This window comes from Dama dama, chromosome 7 (assembly GCF_033118175.1).
Source record: "Dama dama isolate Ldn47 chromosome 7, ASM3311817v1, whole genome shotgun sequence".
NCBI lineage: Eukaryota > Metazoa > Chordata > Mammalia > Artiodactyla > Cervidae > Dama > Dama dama.
The window spans coordinates 28725617-28745970 of record NC_083687.1 but is presented as its reverse complement, the minus strand read 5'-3'; positions in this window follow the sequence as shown (position 1 = coordinate 28745970).

The following is a 20354-nucleotide window of genomic DNA, read 5'->3' as shown; positions in this document are numbered from 1 at the left end:
GCTCCAAAAAGGAAAAAATGATAAAGACATTTCTGGAGCCTTTTTGCTTTAAATTCTGGTTTCCCTTGGTAAAGACAGCTGCTTATGCTTCCCTGATATAAGACTGTCTTATTCTTATGTATAAATGTCCTGTCTGTGTAATTTTCCTTCTATTTTAGTTTTTGGCATTTCTGCTGAACTATATATATATATATATATATATATATATATTCATTCTCCAGTTACATAGTAGCTCATGAAAATTTATTTCCAATAGTGGGATTCAATCACCTATCAAATCAAGGGATTACAGTTTGTATCTCCTAATGCTCAGGAAACAATTTCCTTGATTGCAAGTTTAAAATTTTTTTTTTACTTTATACTGACTTGCACAATGTGAAACAGGGTTAAAACCTAGTAAATACATTTACAGCAAATGAGCAATTGAATGAATGAATTTCATATTTCCTTATATTTATTGTCTATACTATTCTATTGCCACCTGTATTTTCAAGGTAAGTCATATTGAATAATCTTCAAATTGTTTTCCCCCAAAGTTTGCTGATTTTCTCATCCCTGTTTGCTCCTTATGAGCTTTCTACTGAGTGGAGTAAGTGCCTGTCTCTCTGTCTCTCTCTTTTTTCTTCCATTTTGGTATATTGTTGATCTTGAAATGTTTTACTTTAGATAATGAGAAATCAAATCTTATGAGATTTTATTGCCTACATGAGAATGATTGCAATACTAACTCAGTCACAACTGATGAGTTAGCAAAGATATCTGGGCTGTATAGGGTTGACCTTTGTCCACAAGGGAGGGGGGAGATATAGTTTTATTGCTGGGAAAGTAATTGATAAGAAACTTGATATGTGTTTCATTTTTAAACACCAAGAAAATCTTCCAGGTCAAAAACATATAGCTACATTTGACATATATGTTAAAAACATATAGGGACAATTCAGAGGCAAAATCCTGACAGACATGGTGCACAAGAGCAATTAGAGAAAAGGAGATTTGAAAAGATTTTAACAATCAAATATAATATAGGTCAAAGGAGCTTTTGAGAAAGACAAGAGTAAATATCTGGAGGGAACTGACAGAATCTTGGAAGATTATTTCTGTATCAAGATATAATAATGGCTGTGAAGGTTGTCGGTACTGCATATATAGGGGAATGACTCTGGTCTCAACCTGGGGGTTGTAATAATTAGATACAAGCTTCACAGGACTTGGCAGTGTTTGAGTGCCCCCTTTGAAAAAGCCAAATGGTGACAAAGCAAAAGCATAACTAAATAAGAGGCAAAAATACAACTGGAACCATTTTTATGATTTACGTGTACAGATAATTCAAATTTCTCACACTTATTCATTGTCCTAAGCACTCAGAGATGCCCCCTTTCCCAGAGCCTGCTGTTCCCTCTGCTCTCATCATATTTCTCCCAGTTTTTGAGAATCTTGGCCTCCAGAAGCATTCACTCTCCATGGGATCTAGCCTTGTGTAGATTACTTTAGTCAGTTTATAACTGTAACCTAATTGACTACTTTGGCTTCCCTGGTGACTCAGTGGTAAAAGTTTGCCTGCCAAGCAGGAGATGTGGATTCAATCCCTGGGTCATGGAGATCCCCTGGAGAAGGAAATGTCCACCCACTCCAATATTCTTGCCTGGGAAATGTATGGACAGATGAGCTTGGTGGGCTACAGTCCATGGAGTAGCAAAAGATTTGGACACAACTTCGTGACTAAACAACAATAACAATTGACTACTCTAACCCTGATTTGGTGGTAAGGTTCTTCTGCCTAAATGATCTTTTCTACCATCCAAAACTGGATCTCTGTTTGCTAAGGACTAGAGTCTGTCCTTCCTACACCAACTATCTACCTGTTTTGGTTTCTGCTTCCTGGGCATGTCCATCAGATGCTTTATAGATTTTTCTGCTTTGTCCTCACGAGGGGCCCTCCTTGATGTTGGCTAATCCCTGTTATTATTTGAGGCCTTCCTGCCTTGATGGACTCGTTCATCTTCTTGCTGCTGGAACTGAGTCTAATATCTGCCTCATGTTTGCTACCTACCTCAGTGTATCTAGTTTCTCTAGCCTTCCTGTCTAGCTTGTCCAGCTGCCACCCAAATTCTAGTGTTGGAACCAGAAAGGGCAGGTTTATGAGACTTAAATAAGAAGGTGATGTCGGTGGGCCACTGGGGCTTTCCTGACTCCACAACAAGTGATTTTTGTGTGTGTGTATGTGTGTGTGTGTGTGTGTGTGTGTGTGTGTGATTTTAGAAAAGTTCTCATAATTCTGTGGACAAGGGACCTTGTAAAATATGATAAATGTTATGGTTGGTGTAGTATATAGTGGTAACGGACATTCAGAGTATAAGTGTTCAAGGTCATTAAGCATTAGAATATGCAGAGTAAAGCTTTCAGAACCCAGAGCGTACAGATTCATCTAAAGTTAAAGAGAAAGATTTCCTGGAGAAGGGAATAGCTACCCATTCCAGTATTCCTGGGACTTTCCTGATGGCTCAGATGGCAAAGAATCTGCCTGCAGTGCAGCCAATGTGAGTTTGATCCCTGGATGGGGAAGATTCCCTGGAGAAGAGATTGGATACCCATGCCACTGTTCTTGCCTGGAGAATTCCATGGACAGAAGAGCCTGGCTGGTCACAGTCCATGGGGTCACAAAGAGTCAGATAGGACTGAGTGACTAACACTTCCACTTTTGAAAAGAAAAGGAAGAGCCGGGCTTCCGAGGATCAAGTAACTTATAAGTGTAGGTTCAGATCTACGTGACACAGGCAGTCTATTCCAAAGTCTACGATGCAGTGGAGGCTGTGGATTTGGCCAGTGTCCAAAGCTCTGGTGAACTATCAGGAAAAAGTTTCAAAAGTGGTTGGCCCTGGCCACACTTGCCCTCTGTGATAGCCTGCACTCTGTCTGTGGTGTATGTTTCTAAATAAATCCACTTCTTTCTTCTCAAAGAGACACACTTTATCTCTCACTGAATTCTTTCTGCATTGAGCCATCAAGAACCTGAGCTTCATTAGGTCCTGACACCAGCCCAGAGCTGATATGGCCTGAAGAAATATGTGGAAGAGGATATCAAAAGTCTCAGAAATACAGCTTCTCTGTGGTCAGTTATTTCATTTAATGAAGCCTTTTTTCAGAGCTGACTTGGGCTTCCCTGGTGGGTCAATGATCAGGAATTCACCTGCCAAAGCAGGAGGCACAGGTTTGATCCCTGATCCTAGAGAATCTGGCATGCCACAGAGCAAATAAGCCCATGTGCCAGAACTATTGAACCTGTGCTCTAGAGTCCAGGGCCTGAAACTACTGAAACCTGTGCACCCTAGAGCCCATTCTCCTCAACAAGGGAATCCTTCACTCTGCAACTAGAGGGTGGTCCCCGCTCGCCACAAGTAGAGAAAAGCCCACACTCCAATGAAGACCCAGCATAGCCAAAAATAAATAAATAAATAAATTAATTAAAAAGGTTGTTGGGAATTGCTGTGCAGAAAATATGTTCAGTTCAGTTCAGCCTCTAAGTCGTGTCCAACTTTTTGTGACCCCATGGACTGCAGCACACCCGGCTTCCCCGTCCATCACCAACTCCTGGAGCCTACTCAGAACTCATGTCCATCACGTCAGTTATGCCATCCAACCATCTCATCCTCTGTCATTCCCTTCTCCTCCTGTTTCAGTCTTTTTCCAGACTCTTTTCAGGGTCTTTTCCAGTGAGTCAGTTCTTTGCATCAGGTGGCCAAAGTATTGGAGTTTCAGCTTCAGCATCAGTCTTTCCAATGAATACCAGGATTGATTTCCTTTAGGATTGACTGATTGGATCTCCTTGCAGTCCAAAGGACTCTCAAGAGTCTTCTCCAACACCACAGTTCAAAAGCATCAATTCTTCAGTGCTCAGTTTTCTTTATAGTCTAACTCTCACATCCATACATGACTACTGGAAAAATCATAGCCTTGACTAGACAGACCTTTGTAGGCAAAGTAATGTCTCTGCTTTTTAATATGCAGAGGCATAGCTTTTCTTCAAAGGAGCAAGCATCTTTTAATTTCATGGTTGCAGTTACCACCTGCAGTGATTTTGGAGCCCAAGAAGATAAAGTCTAACACTGTTTCCCCATCTATTTGCCATGAAGTGTTGGGACTGAATGCCAGGATCCTAGTTTTCTGAATGTTGAATTTTAAGCCAACTTTTTCACTGTCCTCTTTCACTTTCATCAAGAGGCTCTTTAGTTCTCCTTCACTTCCTGCCACAAGAGTGTTGTCATCTGCATATGTAGGTTATTGATATTTCTCCTGTCAGTCTTGATTCCAGCTTGTGCTTCATCCAGTCTGGCATTTCCCATGATGTAGTCTGCATATAAGTTAAATAAGCAGGGTGACAATATACAGCCTTGACATACTTGTTTCTCAATTTGGAACCAGCCTGTTGTTCCATGTCCAGTTCTAACTGTGGCTTCCTGACTTGCATACAGATTTCTCAAGAGGCAGGTAAAGTGGTCTGGTATTCCCATTTCATGAAGAATTTTCCTCAGTTTTTTGTGATCCGCACAGTCAAAGGCTTTTGTATAATCAATAAAGCAGAAGTAGATGTTTCTCTGGAATCCTTGTGCTTTTTCGATGATCCAACAGATGTTGGCAATTTGATCTCTGGTTTCTCTGCCTTTCTAAATCCAGTTTGAACATCTGGGTGTTCATGGTTCACATACTGTTTTTTTTTTTTTTAAGTCTTTTATTTTTTTTCATTTATTTTTATTAGTTGGAGGCTAATTGTTTTACAATATTGTAGTGGTTTTTGCCATACATTGACATGAATCAGCCATGGATTTACATGTGTTCCCCATCCCGATCCCTCCTCCCGCCTCCCTCCCCATTCACATACTGTTGAAGTCTGGCTTGGAGGATTTTGAGCATTACTTTGCTAGTGTGTGAGATGAGTGCAATTATGCAGTAGTTTGAACATTCTTTGGCATTGCCTTTGTTTGTGATTGGAGTGAAAATTAATCTTTTCCAGTTCTGTGGTCACTGCTGTTTTCCAAATTTTGGAATTTGGAGGCTGGCACTCAATTGAGTGCCAGCACTTTACGCTGGCATATTGAGTGCAGCACTTTAAAGTATCATCTTTTAGGATTTGAAATAGCTCAACTGGAATTCCATCACCTCCACTAGCTTTGTTTGTAGTGATGCTTCCTAAGGCCCACTTGACTTCACATTCCAGGATGTCTGGTTGTAGGTGAGTGATCATACCTTTGTGGTTTTATGGGTCATGAAGATCTTCTTTGTATAGCTCTGTGTATTCTTGCCACCTCTTTTTAATATTTTCTGCTTTTGTTAGGTCCATACCATTTTGTCCTTTATTGTACTCATCTTTCCATGAAATGTTCCCTTGGTATCTCTAATTTTTGAAGAGATCTCTAGTCTTTCCCATTCTATTCTCTTCCTCTATTTCTTTGCACTGATCACTGAAGAAGGCTTTCTTCCTCACTTCATGGCATATTTGTGGGGGCTAAGGCGAAGCAGTGAGAGATTTAGATGGGCTCCAAAATCACTGCTGCCAGTGACTGCAGTCATGAAATTTAAAGACACTTGCTCCTTGGAAGGAAGCTATGACAACCTAGACAGTGCATTAAAAAGCAGAGACATCACTTTGCCAACAAAGGTCCGCATAGGCAAAGCTATGGTTTTTTCAGTAGTCGTGTTATGGAGGTGAGAGTTGGACCATAAAGTAGGCTGAGCACCAAAAACTGATGCTTTCATACTATGGTGCTGAAGACTCTTGAGAATCCCTTGGACTGCAAGGAGATCAAAAGTTTGTAGCCAGGAACGAGGAACTACACTGGGATTTGTGACTTTCGGAGGAGAGGATTTCGATCCAGGATCAGAGACGAGGCTTTATCTTGTGAAACTTTTGTGTAATAAAGTTTTATTAAAGTATAAAGGGATAGAGGAAGCTGCTGACATAGACATCAGAAGGGAGTAGATAGAGTGTCCCCCTGCCCTCCCCCCCACCCCGCTAGCTTTTAGCAAGGAGTTATATATCTGTTAAAGAATCACCTCAAAACTGAGAGAGTTCCAATAGGCCCCTCTCCCACAACATGCATTTTGAGATAGCCTGAGCACAGGGTGAGTCACTCCCATGAAAAAATGGACATGAATCTTAAAGAAAGGCAGCTTTTCAAGCAAATGCAGAGTATCATTAGCATAGCTTAAGAGAACATTTCCATGAGTAAGACACACTGGTTTGTTCAGCCTTTACTGGTTCAAGGTTTGAGTCTTAGGCAGAACTGACTTGGAAAAAGGCAGATCCTAAGGCAAATACATAGCTCTTTAACATAGCTTAAGAAAAACATTTCCATAAGAGAAATGCATTGGTTAGCTCTAGGTTTGAGAAAAGTTAAGTTCAGGTGGAACCAGGTGTAGTCATGACAACACAGAATTTGAAAAGAAACCTCCTTTTGATTTTGTATAGAGAAGGAAACAAAAATGTCTGCCACTTACAGTTTGTTTCCTCCTGCCGCTTTAGAGAGGAAAAAAAAGTCTGACACTTGTAGTCTGTTTCCTTTGCTTGGGGACCTCTAGCCTTCCTGCCTGTTACTATCTCAAGATCAAGCCAGTCAATCCTAAAAGAAACCAACTCTGAATATTCATTGGAAGGACTGTTGCTGAAGCTGAGGCTTCAATATTTTAGCCACCTTATGCAAAGAGCCAACACATTGGAAAAGACACTGATGCTGGGAAAGATTGAAGGCAAAAGGAGAAGGGGGCGGCAGAATATGAGATGGTTAGATAGCATCACAACTCACAGACATGTATTTGAGCAAACTGCAGAAGATAGTGGAGGACAGAGGAGCCTGGCCTGATGCTGTTCATGGGGTTGCAAAAAGTCAAGCATGACTTATAGACTAAACAGCAACAGCAACAACAAAATTACAGAACCAGAATCAGGGGTACCCTGTTAAACAAAGCTACATTTTGGAGAATGCCCAGTGTTGTGGTCCCTGTGTGGGTTGGAAAAGAATTTCCAGACATGAGGCAGAATGAGAGGAGAATAAAGTTTATTAGTGGGAGATGCTGTTAGAACAGTGGGCCAGCTAACGGGAGAACTGACGTTGAACAGGGGTCCTTAGTCCACTTTTATACCCAGGGTACAAGTAGTGGGATAGGGGTTTTGCGGGTCATTTGCTGATTGGATGAGGCATGTATACTGGTTGGGAGAAGAGTAAGGCAAATACCTTCCCACTGTGTGGGGTAGGAGGAGAGACAAGTTATACTGCTCAGGAGGACCTGAAATCCGTTATTAGTTACAACATGGGGAAGGGAAGGATGATAAGGGTCTGATTTTTCCATTCTTGCATTCCAAGACCCTCTTTGGTTTTATCTGGTGTTTCATCCTTGGTTCACCACATTCCTCCCTCTATTTTCAGGGCCAATTCTTTGGCCCCTTTTGATACCTGCTCATGTCTAACTATCTACCTATTTCCCTTCTCAGGCCTTTGGGAACCCAATCTCAAAGGAAAAGGGGCGATAACTGTTCTCGCTTCTTCAGGCTGTACAGGGGTGTCGTGGGGCTCTAGGTTCTCTTTGCCTGCTCTCTGTCAGGGTGATTTATGGAGGGAGATGAGAGTCCACAGAATGGTAAGGCAGCCTGTTTCAGCATTGTCTGGGTGTTGGCTAGGGATTATTCTTGTACTACCACTTGGAGATTTTTTGTATTCTAGAAGAAACAGACTTAACAAAAAAGTTAGATATACATGGCCCAAAGATTAATAGAAGTAGAAAATCTGCTGAGGAGGTAGCCAGGAGAACCAGGACTAAGCATTGGTTTGTGACATTAGTGCTTCTCTAGGTATGAGAAGATGCAAGAATTTGGGCTCATAAAATCTTTATCTCAAAACATCTGACTATCTGAAGACTTGTTCTTCCAGGTTTTTCCCAGAGCACAGAGTGCCTTATTTCTGATCTCCAGCCTTAACTCCTTTCAATGGGTGTTGAAGGCCAGCAGCCTGCAGTGGTAATGCTTTATCTTTGTAGAGGCAACTGGCAAGTGCCAACTTCTAGTCAGTAGGGCCCCTTCATAGCCACATATTTGACCATGCTTTGGAGCATTTTATGACCATTGTGTCCCGTGATACTGGGAAGGCTCATTCCCAGGTCTAACAAAGATCCCGTTGACAGGCCACTCAATGTATTGTTACTAGACCAGGCCTTGCAAGCAGCAAAAGTCTCTGGCCCATACCTGTCTTACTAGCCTCTTGGTCAAGGAAAATATTCCCTCTTGTTGCTTTTCCCATATCTAGAGTTACTTTATTACAGTCATTGATCTCATATGGTACTGCATATTAGCATTTTATCATAGGCTCAGTCACACATTTGGTAATGTAAGAAACAATCTTCTGAAACAAGTGATGTAGAAAATAATATAGCTAGCAGTTTTTAGTAAGGTCAAAAGCAAGAATTTAAGTCAAGAACTTTCATTAGATATAGCCCAGTATACCCCAGGTCATCTGACTTAGTTAAATGATTATAGCCAGGTGTTAATCTCCTTGTACATCATGGAGCATCTGACCTTTATCCAAAAATTGGTTACTGAGATAAGCTTTAGAAGCAAACTTAGAGTGTCCTTTATAATAACTTAATTTAAACCTTTTAGCAATAACAACAAGGAACTAGCTCAAAAGTGAGTTGTTGTAAACAAAGACCTTAATTAACAAAACTAGAACTAATATTAAGTGAAATACAATTTTTTGTTATTGTGTGGGCATTAACCATGTAGCCAGGGAAGGCTTTAACCCATCAAATAAAAATGAGTTTTGTCAGGGAGCCCAGAAAAGCCAAGTGGCTGTCTTGGATTTCCCATAGCCCTGACTCTTTGATTTACAGCTGTTGTTCACCCATTTTTAATTCCCTGATTTAGGAGTAGACTATGCCATGTTTTAAGGACACCAGGATAGGAAAAGTCTAACCGTGAGGGGTTATTTTTGTAGAAGCAGAATGAGCTTTGTCTACACGTACCATAATCTTAAATAATGCTTATTTACTTTACCAAAGAACAAAAGATTTAAAAAAATATATAAATCACTTAAAGGCAAAGAAATTCAAAATGTGTTATTGAAAGTTTCATTCTAAGAAAACTTTGTTCTCTTAACTTTGAGAGTAGACTAAATTCCAGCCTGGTACCAGGTTACCAGATAACAAACAAACAAAATTTGTTTATCGGTTAACCTTAGAAAGGTCTTTTCCATACGTCTTGAAGTAGCAATGTTCTTGCAAAGGCATCAGAATGAAATCAGAGAAGACATGTTTAAAATCTGATTAAATTGCAATTGACAAAGTAACCTGGTCATTGCTGTGACTTGTAACACTTTAATATGTTAACTAGAATTATAACTGACAACATTTTACCAGGACGTAACAGATTTTCATGAATTTCACATAATTTCTAGGATATCTATATTCGTAACATCACCATACGCTATAACCTGAGAAGATTCATCACTCTTCTAACAATACTTCCCATGTAATTTAACATGTCAAATGAACTCAGGTAGTTTAATACTCTCTTTGGGATGTCTCAGGGGCCCTCTGAAGCGTCCCAAAGTTAGTTAGGAGTGGTCAAGTTATTTAGGAGGTTTTGTCAATAAATATCAAAAGGGTTTATAACAGTCAGGTAGGATCATATAAGTCACTGTGAAACATAGTCCTACGCTTAGCCAAAGTTAACAAAAGATTTCAAAGGTAAACATAGAACAGATCACTTCAGAGGTAAAGAAACTTAAAATCTATTATCAAAGGCAGTTCAACGTCTCAAGAAAACTTGTATTATGTGCAAAGCTCTTTTCTGTGGGTCCACTTTTCATGAAACCTCCTTATCACTTTCTGTACCCATTCCTTTGTTCTCCTCTCCTGAAACAGCCACCTGTACGTCAGAACTACTTCTTTTTCCCTTCATAAAATGCAGTTTCATTCCTCATACCTTCTTTTTTAACAAAATATACATCCTACTTTCCTTAAGCAACCAAAAACTGACCTTTATGTTAGCATTCTATAGATTTGTGAACATAAAATTTAGAAATGATGATTTCTAAAAAAAAAATTTGCTTTCTTATAGAGAACATCTCAGGATGGCACAAAATGCTGTTCATTAATACTCAAAAATCTCTTTAGTTTCTGTGTAAGAGGAAGTTAGTGTTAAGTAGTGAATGTTTCAGAATCTTATTTTATTTGGAAATGACCTAGTTATTCAATAAATTTTCATCACTTAGTTTAGCACAATGATAGTAATTCATGTTACCAAAATCTGGAGAGACTAATTTAGACAGACATTTTTTTTTCAATTATTTTTATTAGTTGGAAGCTAATTACTTCACAACATTGCAGTGGGTTTTGTCATACATTGACATGAATCAGCCTTGGAGTTACATGTAATCCCCATCCCGATCCCCCCTCCCACCTCCTCCTCCACTCGATTCCCCTGGGTCCTCCCAGTGCACCTGGCCCGAGCACTTGTCTCATGCATCCCACCTGGGCTGGTGATCTGTTTCACCATAGATAATATACATGCTGTTCTCTCAAAACATCCCACACTCGCCTTCTCCCACAGAGTCCAAAAGTCTGTTCTGTACATCTGTGTCTCTTTTTCTGTTTTGCATATAGGGTTATCATTACCATCTTTCTAAATTCCATATATATGTGTTAGTATGCTGTAATGATCTTTATCTTTCTGGCTTCCTTCACTCTGTATAATGGGCTCCAGTTTCACCCATCTCATTAGAACTGATTCAAATGAATTCTTTTTAATGGCTGAGTAATATTCCATGGTGTATATGTACCACAGCTTCCTTATCCATTCATCTGCTGATGGGCATCTAGGTTGCTCCCATGTCCTGGCTATTATAAACAGTGCTGCGATGAACATTGGGGTGCACATTAGACAGATATTTTTAAAGTATAATTAGTTTTTAATAGTTTATCAAAAAGCTCATATCTCATTTACATTTTTTAGGAGTGTTTTTTTTTCTTTTTCTAGAGGTAATTTCCTGTTGACAAACTTGTAACAGATATAACAATATAGCAGTATTTAACTTATAATATACCTATTATAATATAATGTATAATATAGAATAATATAATATAATATAAACCTGTTTAACTTATAATGAACCTATTATAATGTATAATGCATAATAATATAATATAAACCTATTTAACTTATAATAAAACTTGGCACAATGAACATATTATGCTTAAAATTAATTAATGACTCTTAGACACTCATAGCTCAGTTGGTAAAGACTCTGCCTGCAGTGCAGGAGACCAGGGTTCGATTCCTGGATCAGGAAGATCTCCTGGAGAAGGACATGGCAACCCACTCCAGTATTCTTGCCTGGAGAATCCCATGGACAGAGGAGCCTGGCGGGGTACAGTCCATGGGTTCACAAGAGTCAGACATGACTGAGTGACTAAACTACCACCACCACCAGACATGTCTATATTAGATTAGCAAACAAACATTAATACTAGATATTTAATATTGAATATTTCCCAGTTCATGTGAATCTGAAATTCATTTAGGTTAATTTTGTTGTTGTTTAGAAATGTTTGATTTGTAAGTGCTTACTTTTCTTTAGGCCAATTAAATAAGAACTCATTTACAACTTCAGCAATATTATCAAAAAACAAAAGACATACACTGAGACATACATAAATCCAGACAGACAGACAGAAGGAGATCTCGTAGTTATCTGCCTGAGATTTAAAATATTTCTTTGACCCTATTTTTTTGGCTTGAAGTTCTAATTTGACCAAGGCTGAGGTCTCAGGCAAAGTGGGCAGTGTATTTCAAGGCTATGGAAAGGGTTAGCTTTAAGCATTTCCCTAGGCAGGCTTTTTTAACAAGCTAGTTGTTTTTAATTACATATGCAAAAAAGACCTGGTTTTGTGGTTTCCAAGAAAAAAAATTTCATTTTAAACGATTTTCTCTGGAGTCTAAAGAATATCAGGGCCATCAAGTCATCTTCCTTTCTGTAGTCATAGTTTTATACCTGAATTATAGACCAAATAATGCTCAAATTGATCTGATATCAGGGGCAGATCAACTGATAAAAATCTTGGATTATCCCTCTGGTGGGAAGTGAGACCTTTGTCCCATCAGAAGAATCTGAAGGGTTAAGGGAATTTGTTGGCGTGGGGGAAGCTTGGTCCATCCCCACCCTGAGAGACAGGAAGTAGTTAGAAGGGAATTCTTTAGAATGTTAGGAGAGTTTCTGATCCGTCAGTTCAGTTCAGTCACTCAGTTGTGTCCGACTCTTTGTGATCCCATGGACTGCAGCATGCCAGGCTTCCCTGTCCATCACCAACTCCCAGAGCTTGCTCAAACTCATGTCCATCGAGTTGGTGATGCCATCCAACCATTTCATCCTCTGTCGTCCCCTTCTCCTCCTGCCTATTGGAGTTTCAGCTTCAGCATCAGTCCTTCGAATTCAGAACTGATTTCCTTTAGGATGGACTGGCTGGATCTCCTTGCAGTCCAAGGGACTCTCAAGAGTCTTCTCCAACACCACAGTTCAAAAGCATCAATTCTTCGGTGCTCAGCTTTCTTTATAGTGCAACTCTCACATCAATACAAGACTACTGGAAAAACCACAGCCTTGACTAGATGAACCTTTGTTGGCAAAGTAATGTCTCTGCCTTTTAATATGCTGTCTATGTTGGTCATAACTTTCATTCCAGAGCAAGCGTCTTTTAATTTCATGGCTGCAGTCATCATCTGCAGTGATTTTGGAGCCCAAGAAAATAAAGTCTGTCACTGTTTCCCCATCTTTTTGCCATGAAGTGATAGGACCAGATGCCATGATCTTCATTTTCTGAATGTTGAGTTTTAAGCCAACTTTTTCACTCACCTCTTTCACTTTCATCAAGAGGGCTCTTTCGTTCTTCTTTGCTTTCTGCCATATAGGTGGTGTCATCTGCATATCTAGGTTATTGCTATTTCTCCTGGCAGTCTTGACTGCTGCTTGTGCTTCAACCAGCCTGCATTTTGCTTGATGTACTCTGCATATAAGTTAAATAAGAAGGGTGACAATATACAGCCTTGGTGTACCTCTTTCCCTATTTGGAACCAGCCTGTTGTTCCATGTCTGGTTCTAACTGTTGCTTCTTGACCTGGATACAGGTTCCTCAGGAGGCAGGTAAGGTGGTCTGGTATTCCCATCTCTTGAGGAATTTTCCACAGTTTGTTGTGATCCCCACAGTCAAAGGCTTTGGCGTAATCAATAAAGCAGAAGTAGATGTTTTTCTGGTATTCTCTTACTTTTTCGATGATCCAACAGATGTTTGATCCAGCTATTCAAACTGATCCCATGGACCACAACCTTGTCTAACTCAGTGAAACTATGAGCAATGCCGTGTATGGCCACCCAAGATGGGTGTCATGGTGTACAGTTCTGACATAATGTGGTCCAGTGGAGAAGGGAATGGCAAACCACTTCAGTATTCTTGCCTTGAGAACCCCATGAATAGTATGAAAAGGCAAAAAGATATGATACTGAAAGATGAACTCCTCAGGTCGGTAGGTGCCTGATATGCTACTGGAGAAGAGTGAAGAAATAACTCCAGAAAGAATGAAGAGACGGAGCCAAAGTGAAAACAATGCCCAGTTGTGGATGTGACTGGTGATGGAAGTAAAGTCTGATGCTGTAAAGAGCAATATTGCATAGGAAGCTGGAATGTTAGGTCCATGAATCAAGGTAAATTGGAAGTGGTCAAACAGGAGATGGCAAGAGTGAACATCAGCATTTAGGAATCAGTGAACTAAAATGCACTGGAATGGGTGAATTTGATCCATCAGATTTTTGAAAATAGGAGAAAGACCTGGACCAAAAGGAACCTCAGAATCCTTTTCTAGTGATCATGTGGATACGAAAAGTTGAGTAGGGGTCATCTGGAAATCTGATGAAGAGAGACAGAGAGGGACAGGAGATAGGGAGGCAACAGAAAGACACATGCAACATGAGTCTCTCAGATCTGGATTATGACTGAGGGCTTTGAAGGACTGAATATAAGGAAATTCTGAGTCCTTTCTCTGTTTTTGGCAAAAGCTACTATGCCATTGATAGGCCAATTTTGGGGGGGTCCCCCAGTTTGTATTTGGGCCAGGCCTTTTGCAGGGTCAAAATTTTCCAGTTTCTGAGACTGTAGCCAAGGAGTGAGTCTGAGAGAGGCTTCTGGGATGTACCAGAACCGACTCTTAGCCCCTGGCATAGAATGGGGTTACTGAGAGTCACCGGCTGACAGAAAGTTGTCCCTTTGGTCCCAGGGATCTCTCCCTGTGACTAATGGCACAAAATGCCCAACTGTCCCAACAGTCACGTCTGGAGTGAGAGGTGACCCCTGAGAACCATGCAGCTAAGGCACCACGTGACCCGGGCAGACAGACATTCCCGGGAGCAACTGGGTGACTCACCATTTGATGATTCCCTGAAACGTGGAAGGCACTCTTGGGTTGGCTCAGAGGCAACACCTAGGCTCCTATAAATTAATCCAGACTGAAAGGGGAAGAAGTGAAAGTGACAGGGAAGAAGGCTGAGGAATCCACCTTACAGTCCTATTGGGTAGGTAATGGCCAGGGGACAATGGTGTCTGTTTTGCTTCAACCACTATGTGCCTGACAAAGTGCATGGAAGTTGTCTTGCTGGGGGTGGATGCCCTTGTGGCCTGATTCATTCCATGTCCCCCTTTATCCTTACATGGGAGTCTTTATGTGGCAGGCACCCTAATGACTTTTAAGTGCCTGACCTGTGCCCATGCAATATTGGTTGGCCAGTCCTCAGTTAGAAAGGAGTCTAAAGGAGAGACCTGCACCCATTTGGGTGGCAGCTACTGGGGCATAGTGAACAGTGGGGCCTTTGGAACACACCAGAGGGTAACCCTGGCCAGAGCGTCTCAGTGGCTTCCATAGCACTTTCCTGTTGGCAGAGGGTCCCTATGAGAAAGGAGAAGTGAGGAGGTGGGGGAGGAGACCCCAAGTCCCCATTCGGGCCATCAGAAATGTCATGGGCCAAGGGCAGATTGGAAAAGAATTTCCAGACATGAGGCAGAATGAGAGGAGAATAAAGTTTATTAGAGTGGGAGATGCTGTTAGAACAGTGGGCCAGCTCAAGGGAGAACTGACTTTGAACAAGGATCTTTAGTCCATTTTTATACCCAGTGTACAAGGAGCAGGACAGGTGTCTTGCAGGTCATTTGCTGATTGGATGAGACATGTATACTGGGTGGGGGAAGAGCAAGGCAAATACCTTCTCCCTTTGTAGGGTAGGAGGAGAGACAGGTTATACTGCTCAGGAGGACCTGAAATTCGCTAATAATTACAACATAGGGGAGGGAGGGATGGTAAGGGTCTGGTTTTTCAGTTCCTGCATTCTAAGACCCTCCTTGGTTTTATCTGGTGTTTCATCCTTGGGTATCCACATTCCTCCCTCTATTTTTAGGACCAATTCTTTGGCCTCCGTTGGCAAGACTCAAGCATGGGATGTGTTATTTTCTTTCTTCCTGCCATCCGCAGGTGGACAGGGTTCTGAACAAAGGCACTTTAGTTTAACAGTCAGGCAGAGAGGCAGGATTCTCTGAGGCAAATCATTCTGTATGATTATAATAACAAAAGCAATGAAAGCAAGTCAAAGAAACAGTTCCATCATGGAGTCAGAATTGGCTCCCATAGTTTACTTATTATGGGGAGTTGGTTTAATTATTGCGAGGATTATCAAATCTGAAATCCATAGGGCAGGGCAAGCTGGAAGATTATATTTCTTTTGATGGCTTCACTTTTAGGATTGATATAATTTAGAATAGCACTTTCTAGAAAATACAGCAACCGATATAATTTTTTTTCTTTTTTTTTCATTTATTTATGTTAGTTGCAGGCTAATTAATTTACAATATTGTAGTGTTTTTTTTTTTTTTTTGGCCATACATTGACATGAATCAGCCACGGATTTACATGTGTTCCCCATCCTGAACCCCCCTCCCACCTCCCTCCCCATCACATCCCTCTGGGTCTTCCCAGTGCACCAGCCCTGAGCATTGTCTCATGCATTAAACCTGGACTGGCAATCTGTTTCACGATTGATAATATACATGTTTCAATGCTATTCTCTCAGATCATCCCCCCCTCACCTTCTCCCACAGAGTCCAAAAGTCTGTTCTATACATCTGTGACTCTTTTTCTGTCTTGCATATAGGGTTATTGTTACCATCTTTCTAAATTCCATGTATATGCATTAGTATACTGTATTGGTGTTTTTCTTTCTGGCTTACTTTACTCTGTATAATGGGCTCCACTTTCATCCACATCATTAGAACTGATTCAAATGTATTATTTTTAATGGCTGAGTAACATTCCATTGTGTATATGTACCATGGCTTTCTTTTTTATTTTTTTCATTTATTTTTATTAGTTGGAGGCTAATTACTTTACAATATTGTAGTGGTTTTTGCCATACATTGACATGAATCAGCCATGGATTTACATGTGTTCCCCATCCTGAACCCCCCTCCCACCTCCCTCCCCATCCCATCCCTCTGGGTCATCCCAGTGCACCAGCCCCGAGCACTTGTCTCATGCATCCAATCTGGACCTGTGATCTGTTTCACACTTGATAATATACATGTTTTGATGCTGTTCTCTCAATCATCCCATCCTCGCCTTCTCCCATAGAGCCCAAAAGTCTGTTTTATACATCTGTGTCTCTTTTTCTGTCTTGCATATAGGGTTATCATTACCATCTTTCTAAATTCCATATATATGTGTTAGTATACTGTATTGGTCTTTATCTTTCTGGCTTACTTCACTCTGTATAATGGACTCCAGTTTCATCCATCTCATTAGAACTGATTCAAATGTATTCTTTTTAATGGCTGAGTAATATTCCATGGTGTATGTGTACCACAGTTTCCTTATCCATTCATCTGCTGATGGGCACCTAGGTTGCTTCCATGTCCTGGCTATTATAAACAGTGCTGTGATGAACATTGGGGTATGCATGTCTCTTTCAGATCTGGTTTCCTCAGTGTGTATGCCCAGGAGTGGGATTGCTGGGCCATATGGCAGTTCTATTTCCAGTTTTTTAAGGAATCTCCACACTGTTCTCCATAGCAGCTGTACTAGTTGGCATTCCAACCAACAGTGTAAGAGGGTTCCCTTTTCTCCACACCCTCTCCAGCATTTATTACTTGTAGACTTTTGGATAGCAACCATTCTGCCTGGTGTGAAATGGTACCTCATTGTGGTTTTGATTTGCATTTCTCTAATAATGAGTGATGTTGAGCATCTTTTCATGTGTTTGTTATCCATCTGTATGTCTTCTTTGGAGAAATGTCTGTTTAGTTCTTTGCTCATTTTTTGATTGGGTTGCTTATTTTTCTGGAATTGAGCTTCAGGAGTTGCTTGTATATTTTTGAGATTAATTCTTTGTGTTTCTTCGTTTGCTATTATTCTCTCCCATTCTGAAGGCTGTCTTTTCACCTTGCTTATAGTTTCCTTTGTTGTGCAAAAGCTTTTAAGTTTAACCTATAGAATTTTATAATTTTTACATTAGAAAAGATTTTAGAGCTTTATTTAAGCAAGAGGTTATCACAGAACTAATGTTCCTTGGAACCATAATTTGAGAATTAAAAGTTTGCGGTCATTTAAACTAAGAGCTTTAACAACCACCATTTAACTATAAAGTGGACTTGTCAGGTGGTGCTAGTGGTAAAGAACCCACTTGCCAATGCAGCAGATGTGAGACATGGGTTTGATCCCTGGGTTGAGAAGATCCCCAGGGGGAGGGCATGGCAATCGACTCCAGTATTCTTGCCTGGAGAATTCCATGGACAGAGGAGCCTGGTGGGCTTCAGTCCATGGGAGCACAAAGAGTTGGACACAACTGAAGCAACAGAGCATAGCATACATACATTTACTGTAACTCTCTTTGGACACACTACTGTTGATTTTACTTCTTTAATCATAAACCTGTAACTGCTCCTCAGCATGAAGTATATATATCGTGATGCTTTGGTCTATATAAATAAGAAAAGAGTGAGTTTGTTTAGCAAAAGTTGCCTTGGATTTGTGGAGTTAAAAGACTAGGACTCTAGTTTGAGTTCTGGCATCTAGTAAATGCATGACTTTGGAAAATATTAAAAGTCTGATAATAATATAAATAATCAAAGCCTTACTTTACTCATCTATAAAATAAGACTTAAGGATATTGATAGCTTTAACATGAAACAATGGGTATTAAGGCATGTGGAATTATGAACACTGAAATACAGACATAATTATAATAGAATTAAGTAGTTTACATAAATTCATCAGAGTCACAGAATTTAAAACGTTTTTTCTATGTTGGTTTTCAACTGTTTCATGAAGTTTATATAAATGCAGAAATTTTCTGGAGTTTCTGTAACAGGTTTTGGGTTATTATTTTTTTTAAAGAATAAATGATCAGATTGTGTTTAACAAAACAAAATAAAAAAGAGTACATTGGCTAACTGGGACTATTAATAGACTGTAACAAAGTATCACACATTGTGTACCTTAAACTACTGAAGTTTATTATATCACAGTTCTGGGGGCAAGAATTGTGATAGTAAGGTGTGGCAGGCTATCTATGCTCTTTCTGAAAGTGCTGGGGAGGAATCTGTTCCAAGCTTCTTTCCTAGCAGCTGGTGTTTTGTTAGCAATCTTGGACATTCCTTGGCTGTGGAAGCAGACTTCAGACTTCACATGGCATTCTCCTTGTGCCTATGTGGATGTCTAAATTTCCCCCCCTTTTTAAGGTCAACAATCTTACTGTATTAGGGATGCACTCTACTCCATCTTTAATGATACCTGCAATGACCCTATTTCCAAACAAAGTCACATTCTGAGGTACTGGAGGTTAGGGCTTTCAATATGTGAATTTAGGAGAGGTGGTGAGGGAGATACAGTTTAACCCATAACCTCGAGTATATTCAGAAGGAAATGGGAATCAGAGAAATACAAACACAGTTTTTATATAATTATTTTGAGAAATTTATGAAGATAGAAGAGTACAAAGAAGGATCTAAAGTTGGTAGAAAATTGTATTTTTTGATTTTTAAGGTGGACAAGATTTTGAAAAACAAGGTTCGTGGGGAAAAGCTTGTGGAAATTCTGACAGGAACAACTGAAGGATTGAAGTCCAGAGAGCACAGTACAGAATGAATAGTGATAAAGATGGGTTGGTGTTCTCTGTGAAGAAAGGGAAGTACTTCTTTTAATAACACAGTGAGAGAGGAGTTTTCCAAATTTGCTGGCATATTGAGTGCAGCACTTTCACAGCATCAACTTTCAGGATTTGAAATAGCTCAACTGGAATTCCATCACCTCCACTACCTTTGTTCATAGTGATGCTTTCTAAGGCCCATTTGACTTCACATTCCAGGATGTCTGGCTCTAGGTGAGTGATCACACCATCGTGATTATCTGGGTTGTGAAGATCTTTTTTTGTACAGTTCTTCTGTGTATTCTTGCCACCTCTTCTTAATATTTTCTGCTTCTGTTAGGTCCATACAATTTCTGTCATTTATCAAACCCATCTTTGCATGGAATGTTCCCTTGGTATCTCTAATTTTCTTGAAGAGATCTCTAGTCTTTTCCATTCTGTTGTTTCCCTCCATTTCTTTGCACTGATCGCTGAGGAAGGCTTTCTTATGTCTCCTTGCTATTCTTTGGAACTCTGCATTCAAATGGGAATATCTTTCATTTTCTCCTTTGCTTTTCAATTGTCTTCTTTTCACAGCTATTTGTAAGGCCTCCTCAGACAATCATTTTGCCTTTTTGCATTTCTTTTCCACGGGGATGGTCTTGACCCCTGTCTCCTGTACAATGTCACAAACCTCTGTCCATAGTTTATCAGGCACTCTATCAGATCTAGTCCCTTAAATCTATTTCTGACTTCCACTGTAGATGGTGATTGCAGGCATGAAATTAAAAGACATTTAATTCCTTGGAAGGAAGGTATGACCAACCTAGAGAGCATATTAAAAAGCAGAGACATTACTTTGCCAACAAAGGTCCGTCTAGTCAAGGCTATGGTTTTTCCAGTGGTCATGTATGGATGTGAGAGTTGGACTGTGAAGAAAGCTGAGCGCTGAAAAATTGATGCTTTTGAACTGTGGTGTTCGAGAAGACAGACTCTTGAGGGTCCCTTGGACTGCAAGGAGATACAGCCAGTCCATCCTAAAGGAGATCATTCCTGAGTGTTCATTGGAAGGACTGATGCTGAAGCTGAAACTCCAATACTTTGGCCACCTCATGCAAAGAGTTTACTCATTGGAAAAGACCCTGCTGCTGGGAGGGA